Source organism: Trichechus manatus, unplaced genomic scaffold, assembly GCF_000243295.1.
Source record: "Trichechus manatus latirostris isolate Lorelei unplaced genomic scaffold, TriManLat1.0 scaffold00015, whole genome shotgun sequence".
NCBI lineage: Eukaryota > Metazoa > Chordata > Mammalia > Sirenia > Trichechidae > Trichechus > Trichechus manatus.
In genome coordinates this window covers 10601181-10609342 of record NW_004443951.1, presented here as the reverse complement: position 1 = coordinate 10609342, position 8162 = coordinate 10601181, and the positions used below count along the sequence as shown (strand labels likewise).

The 8162-nt window shown below is 42.9% G+C and overlaps 1 protein-coding gene across 6 annotated transcripts in view; it reads right to left on the bottom strand.

Moving 5' to 3' along the window:
• Positions 1–6135, bottom strand: part of GPBP1L1 (GC-rich promoter binding protein 1 like 1) — a 66717-nt gene extending 60582 nt beyond the window's left edge. For 3 of the 6 annotated variants that reach the window (XM_023727117.1, XM_023727116.1, XM_023727119.1), the window contains exon 1: positions 5445–5601. The gene's annotated coding sequence lies outside the window, so the exon portion shown is untranslated. Of the gene's footprint in view, positions 1–4626; positions 4971–5444; positions 5625–6111 lie in introns of those variants that run through there. The other 3 variants (XM_004371795.3, XM_023727120.1, XM_023727118.1) reach the window with 3 other exon arrangements.
• Between the last annotated feature and the right edge of the window lie 2027 nt (positions 6136–8162).

The following is an 8162-nucleotide window of genomic DNA, read 5'->3' as shown; positions in this document are numbered from 1 at the left end:
AAAAAAAAAAAGTCAAGAAGGGAGAGGGTTGACATGTCGTGGGGTTGTTAACCAATGTCATAAAACAAAACATGTACTGACTGTTTAATGAGAAACTATCTGTTCTGTAAACCTACACCTAAAGTACAATTAAAAAAAAAAAAAGGAAAAGGTCTCTGGGTGGCACAGGTAGTTTGTGCTCAACTACTAATCTAAAGATTTGTGGCTGAAACCCATCCAGTGGTATTGTGGAAGAAAGGCCTGGCAAATTGCTTCCATAAAGATTACAGCCAAACTATGGAACAGTTTTACTCTGTTACATATGGGGTTGCCATGAGTTGGAATTGACTCAACAGCAACAGGTTTGGTTTTTGGTTTGGTTTGTGGTAAGGAATAATGAGATTATATATATAGGACTCTATTACATCATCTAGGAGCCCTGGTTAAGTGTTCGGCTGCTAACCAAAAGATTAGCAGTTCAAATCCACCAGCCACTCCTTGGAAACCCTATGGGTCAGTTCTAGTCTGTCCTACAGGGTCACTATGGCAATGGATTTTTTTTTGTTTTCAATTACAGCATCAAGCTTAAGAAGCCCACAATAAATGGGTCGACTGCCCTTCCCACCACACCTAGTAAGACTTATTAAAAAATATAACTAATAATTCAGAAACACATAGTAGGAACATTGGAATAGCCCTACCTTTTAGCTTACTAACCAAGGAGCCTCAAAATCAACTTTTCTACATACTTACAAACCTCAAGGATAGAAATAATTCGGGAGAATATTTCATATACTGAAATTTAAACTTATAATAAGCAGCAACAAGGGTATGCAAGCTAGATTTAAAGTACAGCCAAACTTAAATTCTCTGAAAAAAATTCCATATTCACACCAATAGACCAACTGCTCAAAAAAGTGTACTGAAACTTTGTTCATGCAGGTTATAGCTTATTCTAGCCTGAAGTCTGGTTAATACAAGGCAAAGTAGTTTTAGCACAGAAAATGAAGGTCAACTTAATGAGCATGTTAAAATCAACTCCTTTAAGAAAAACAGCTTCCTATGTTGATACTCTGTAAATACTTTTGCACTTACCTGTTAAACTGTAAAGTCCTTTGGTGGCCAGAGTATATTTTACAGTTATACAAGTATTCCCAGCCCCTAGCATGCTGAAAAGAGCCTTCACCAGATGCAAAGGTTAAGTGCTCGGCTGCTAACTGAAAGTTCAAACCCCCCAGCTACTCCAGGGGAGAAAAGACGTGGCAATATGTTCCTGTAAAGATTACAGCCTAGGAAACCCTGTGGGGCAGTTCTACTATGTCCTATACATGGCTTCAAAGTGGTTCTTCCTGGTTCATTCGTGGCCCAGGAAGTGACATCTGAACAGACCCGAATTTTTAAAATTTCGGTAAACCAAAACCATCACCAGAATGGGAAAAATTACAGGTTGAAGCCCTGCTAGAAATTTAATCTCCCTCTTAGAAAACAAGGGCAGCATAAGCATTGCATAGCAACCAAATCTCTTGCCCATCGGGTTTTGCACAGTCGGAAACAATGGTGCCTCATTCAAAGATGGCCACCAACCACACAGCTTTGAATGTGTGTCTTGCTCTCCACCATCCTGGCAATAATTCAATCTCATGCATCAGGCTCCTGAAAGGGCTCACTATGCCTCTTTTGAGTCTCCCATTCCAAGGCTTCAATCTGTAATATTTCCCATTCTGGTTGTGGTTCCAGATCACCCTAATTTAAAAAATTTGGGTCTGTTACGGTTTTGCTTCATTGGCCATGACTGAACCGGTTTGAAGCCCTGGTCCTATAGGGTCACTATGAGTTAGAATTGACTCAACAGCAAACAACAGCAGCAGCACATTAAAACTGGCACTATGCATAGCCTCCAATGTTTCTTAAAAGAACAAATGAATGAGTGGTTTTGTCTGAAAAAAATTACCCAAAAGATCAATTAAAGCTTGATTATTTACTTTAATAAAGGAAAATAACTTCAGATTCCTTAATATTTGCCTACTACATTTGAAATCATCTATAAAAATTTCTAGAACATTCACTACCTCGTTAGTTAATATACACCAATGGACAAAAGATGTTTCGCTCCTCTCACTGAACTATTTTTCAAGTTTGATTGTAGGTAGTTTTGTTTTCAGCAAACTTCAGTAGGAAATAAAAACCACTGAGTCTGATTTAGAAATGACTTGTGCAGCACAACCACATACTAACTTCCAGACAATGGCAACTACGGTCACTTAAGGTAAGGAGCATGTTATCTCTGCACCGCCTAGACTTTTTGCCCATCTATTTGAAAAACCGTAAAAACACACATCAAAATTTGCCTTTTCCATGTTCTGCGTCCTACTTTGGTGGGTGGCATCTAGGTTCTTAAAACCTTGCAAGCGGCCATCTAAGATGCATCAATTGGTCCCAACCACGTAGAGTAAAGGAGAATGAAGAATACCAAAGATCCAAGGAAAAGTATTAGCCCAAGACACAGAAAGCGCCACATAAACCAGAGACTTCATCAGCCTGAGACCAGAAGAACTAGATGGTGCCTGGCTATCACCAATGACCGCCCTGACAGGGAACACAACGGAGTGTCCCAGATGGAGCAGGAGAAAGGTGGGGTGCAGAACTCAAATTCTAGTAAGAAGACCAGACTTAATGGTCTGAGAGAGACTGGAGGAACCCCAGAAAGCATGGCCCCTGGATTCTCTATCAGCCCAGAACTAAAACAATTTCTGAGGCCAACTCTTCAGACAGGGATTGGACTGGACTGTGGGACATAAAGTGATACTCGTGAGGTGTGTGCCTCTTAGCTCAAGTAGATACAAGAGACTAAACGGGCAGCTTCTGTCCGGAGGTGAGATGGGAAGGCAGAGAGTGTTAGGAGTTGGTTGAATAGACATGGAGAATCAAGGGTGGCAAGGAGGAGTGTGCTGTCACAGTATGGGGAGAGCAATTAAGAGTCACATAACAATGTATATATTAATTTTTGTATGGGAAAAAGTAAAAATTTGCATTTTCTGTGAATTACTTCTTTAGCTGGGATCCCTTAAAACTTTTAGTGTCTCTCATCTTTCTAATGGAGTCTATTTTCATGTTTAAAGGCAGCAAGCATAATGGTTAACTGCAGTGACATAGAAATGGATTGCCTGGGTTACGATACAGACTGTGCCACCTACTAGCTGGATGAGCTTGAGTGAGTTACTTAACTTTCTGGGACTCATTTTCCTAAACTGTAAAGTAGGATAAAATAGTACCTACCTCACAGAAGTAAATAAGTTAATAAAGATAAAGCACTTAGAGCAAGAAACAGTCCCTGGCACAAAATTACCTTATAACAGTTATCACTGCTATAAGTTCATACAATTTAGCCATAAAACAAAGATATGAAATTTGCTGAAGTCTGGCTCAGAATTATGTGTTTATCTTTACTTGTGCATTTAAAAATTATAGGTAAGCAGAAATGTATCCATAATTTCTAATTATAGTTCTAAATTTACTAATATGGTTGAATGTCATCGATCAAACTTTTTAAAACTAGCTCACTGATGAGAAAACTAAGCTGAATCCTTTCAAAATTAAAAACGCTTCCTAACATTTCTCCCTCAAATTTCAAGACAGAGCTCTCATTATCATTCAGAATTGATGAAAGAATGTTTATATCTGCATACCTGGGGAGATAAAAAGAATTAGAGTGAGGTCTCACCCAAGGTTATGGGTCCAGTAAGTCGCATATTAAACTCCAAAACAATGCCAAAACACAAGGCAACTGACATGTAATTTCTATAAATAACTTTTTTTTTTTTTTTTTTTTTTTTTGGAAAACCACCAAAATAACTTAACAACAAAAAAATTCCTCGGGCAATTGACAAAAATAAACTTTTGCATTTGAAGAAATGTAGAAAGGTAAATTGAAACTGACTCCCTAGGAAAGATGACAGTTTATTTTACTATTAATCTCAAAAAGTTTTCATTCACAATTAGCATTTTACTATTTTATGTTTTAAACCGACTGCAACCTGAAACTCAAGCACTTTTCCAAACAATTAAATGAACTGTTTCCGGTTTCCATTCCAAACCTTTCGGTTTTCTGTTAAACTTCTGGTTTATTGGTCCAAAGAAAGAAAAAAAACAAGCAAACAAACAAAAAAAAGTCTTTTGTTTGAATGAGCACAATAATGAGGTACTCCCTATCTAAAGGTTATTTTTACTTACTGAGGTATCTTATACTATTATAATAAATGTCCCAAACTTAACAGCACGCTGATTCCCTTTCAAGTATTAGGTGTAAAAGACCTTAGACAAAGTCAACAGTCCACCAAATTACAAATCTAAGTTTATTGAAAAATACCAATCACTTTACTACTGGATGCAGTTTATACAAGAACGTAACTTCTATTACTAAACTAAAATATAAACCACCATTAACTCCGTTTTGTCGTGGTAAGCAGAAAATATCAAAGCTAAAAGCAAATATTTCAACAAATATGACCAGCCAACCTCGAAGCACAAAGTTGGCTGATAAAATTGACATTACAGCACAACACCAGAACTATAAGCAACTACAAAAAAACAAAACAAAACTGCACCCATTCTTATGTAAACTTTTGGAATAAGCAATCTTAATCTCACCTTTGTTTTCACCTAGCAAGGAGTCTTCAAGATAAGGCACCAACTTTAAGACCAAAAGAGCAAGAGTTTCAGTTAATGCCCTCGTAGGACAAACAACTAAACATTTAATACATGCTAACGTACTTAAGTTATCGAAGCGCAAGGCACTTCCCCCAGCTACAGCCATTTTAGGTTCAGTCCTTTTGAATTTCTCGGTGGTGGGGAAAGGCAGATTTAAAACAGAAAAAAAATACCCTTAAAACACTTCAAGGTCGACCAGCTTCTTTTTCGGGGGAGGGGAGGCTGGTCAGTGTTGGACGGACTAAACTGAAATCAACAAAAATACCTCGTTACCAACGAGAACCGGAACGCTGTGGGTTACAGATCCTCTTTCAGATACCCCACATTTAACTTACACGACTTTTTCCTATTTAGACTTTACTTCATAGAAAAATAAAAGCCCTTGACTCTCACTTAAAAAGCAGGAGAAACTCGTAAACCAGAGCCGCTCAACCCCTAACAAACCGGACCGCCTGGAGAGGGGCCAGAGAGCCGCAGGTGAGTGTTCCGACCCGCAGACCAAAGTTGAAGTAGAAGCGCCCTCGCAGAGCCTCTGCGAAGCTCGTGTGCACAGCTCCACGCGCGGGGGGTAGGTGCCCCGTCCGAACGCACGACTCGTGGGCTCTGCTCGCCCCTCCCCGGGCCGAGCCTACACACAACCACCTGTGAGACCCCACTTAACTTGCTTTAACAACCGATTGGGTAGGCAACGGGCGGAGGCCCCCGTGGGGAACACTCAAATATACTCTACTCCCCCGCTGTCCGAAGCTTCCACTCACCTGGCAGCGGCGGGGCTACACCTGGGGACAAGGCGCAGCGTCCGAGGGCGCGTCCCCAGCTTCCTAATCCGGCAGAGGTGGCTAACCCACAACCATAACAAAGCTCTTCCCAAAATGGCTGCCCGGCCCACACGGCACAGGCGGGGCAGAGCGGATAGAGGGGAAGGAGCGACAACCAGCCCTCCCCCAGCCGACCCCGCCTTACACACGCCCACCAGCTCGCACCGCCCACAGGAGCTCACGCGCATGCGCACTGGCCTGCTTCCGTGACCCACGGTGAGGGTCGGCAGCCCCTACACGGCCAACGTTCGGCCGCTAGAAAGGCGGTTATTCCCTGCCCGGCCCCCAACTCCCCTCACGGGAACACTAGACGGCGCGTGGCCGCCCCAGCGCCTCTGCAGAGTTAAATACTCTGCCGTTCCTCGCGCCAACTGAGAGGCGGAGATCAACCGAGTTTGGTACTCCCCTTCCAACCTTCCCTGCCGAACGCTAGAGCCTGGGCGCGTGTGAATGAGTGGGTGGGTGTATATATGTGTATCCTTTTTTTCCTGCTCCTTTTTTTTCACCCTCCCACATCCCGCCTCTGAGCAAGCACGCGTCCCCAAACTACCTCAACAAGTACTAGCAAACCGGTTTCGAAAAAATGTGCTTTCCGACCCCTTCCCACCTTCCGTTTCCTCCTTCACGTGCGCGCGTCGTTGAGACTCCAGCCCCCAGCGGGCCACACGGCCCTGCTCAGGAGACCTGCGCAGCACTGCACGGCGCGCTACCTGCTGGGAATGGTAGTTTGGCGAGATGGTAGGCGTCACGCCCCCGACCCAGCGAAGAAGGGATTTCTGGCCAGAGCCTGCGCCAATGCCGGGGCGTAAAAGCTGTTTCTCCAACGCAAAGTCTCATTGGGCCTAACTCGACGGGAAGGGGCGGTGCTACCATGACAGGGCGAGAAGGAAATTAAAGTGAAAGCCTGGCGCGACTGGAAGCGGTGACTGTTACGAAGAGTCCATCCTGCACGGCAAACTTAAGCCAAGTGATGGCCAGCATCCAGGAAGCTGGGGTACCTAGAATACGGAGGAATGAGAAACTGGCCGGCGTGGGCCCCTGAGATCTCCTATTACTTGTCATCAACTTTATCTTAAATACAGGAATTCCCTGGTGCCGTTCCGTTTTATAGACTGAAATAGAGGCCCAGAGAAGGGAAGGGACTTGCCCAAAGTCACATAGGCGAGAAGTAAATAAAAATTCAAGCCAAGGGTCGTGAGAGGAATGATCTAATTTACTGGATTACCACTAAGTCCGATACTTTTTTCACCACACCTTTCATGGAGAAGTGAAAATCCTGTCACTTGTGCACTTTATTTCTTAATGAAGTTTCTTGGTCCCAGCAAAGACAATGGAAATAGAAACAAGTCCCCCCCCCCCCCTTAAATAATGTTCGTAATTAAGGACGCTAATGCGGAGTGAGACAAACTCCTTTGAACCTAGAGACCGTGTTGTTTTGCAAAGTAAAAAATTGAGTTACAGAGATGGCAAACAATTTGACTAAGTCACACTCGTTCTGGACTCCAAGACTCCTCCCTTCCTCTACCACCATCACTCTTGAGATTGCTTTAGCAGCAGCACTCTACCTTCCCTAATAATGCGGGGCACATTCCACTGGATGGGAACATTGGAATAGAGAGGCAAGGACCATTCACATACCCTGCAAGCCTCCACGGCCATCTTCCACTGGAATTAATATTTTAAAAGAATGACCCCACCCCACCCCCCAAAGAACTAGAAGATGCCAGGCTACCACCAACAACCCCTCTGACAGGGATCATAATAGAGAGTTCTGGACAGAGCGGGAGAAAAATGTAGAACAAAATTCAAATTCACACACAAAAAATGACTAGACTTACTGGTCTGACAGAGACTGGAGGACCACCCCCCTCCCAGACTATGGCCCTCAGATACCCTGCTAACTCAGAACTGAAGCCACTCCTGAAGTCCATCTTTCAGCCAAAGATTAGACAGGCCTATAAGACAATAACACATGTGAGGAACATGCTTCTTAGTTCAATCAAATATAGAGACCAAATGGGCAGCTTCTGCCGAAAAACAAGGTAGGAAGCGACAGGAAAACTGATGGAATGGGATGGGAAACCTAGGGTGGAAAGGGCGAGAGTGCTCTCACATTGCAGGGATTGCAACCAATGTCACAAAGCAATTTGTGTATAAATTTTTGAATGAGAAACGAATTTGTGCAGTAAACTTTTACCTAAAGCACAATAATTTTTTTTTTTAAAAAGACCCCAAGACTAATGAGGCACAGCAGTCCAGGGACAAGGACTAGTAGGCAGGAGGGGACAAGAAAGCTGGTTATGGGGAACCCAAAGTTGAGAAGGGGCAGAGTTGACATGTCATGGGGTAGTTAACCATTGCCATAGGGCAATATGTGTACTGTCTAATGAAAAACTATTTGCTCTGCAAACCTTCATCTAAGGTACAAAAAACAAAGAATTATCTATGTGAGATCAAATTGACAACAGCAACTCAAAAGGTTTGATGGGAAGCCTAAGGGGGCAGTGACTTGGAGATAATGGTGATGGAATAATTTGGAAAAGGATAGTGAGAATAGCAGCACAACTGGAAGAATGTAATTGATGTCACTGAATTGTACATGTAGAAACTTTTGAAATCGTGTAACTTTGGCTATGTATATTTTCACCAAAAAAAAGG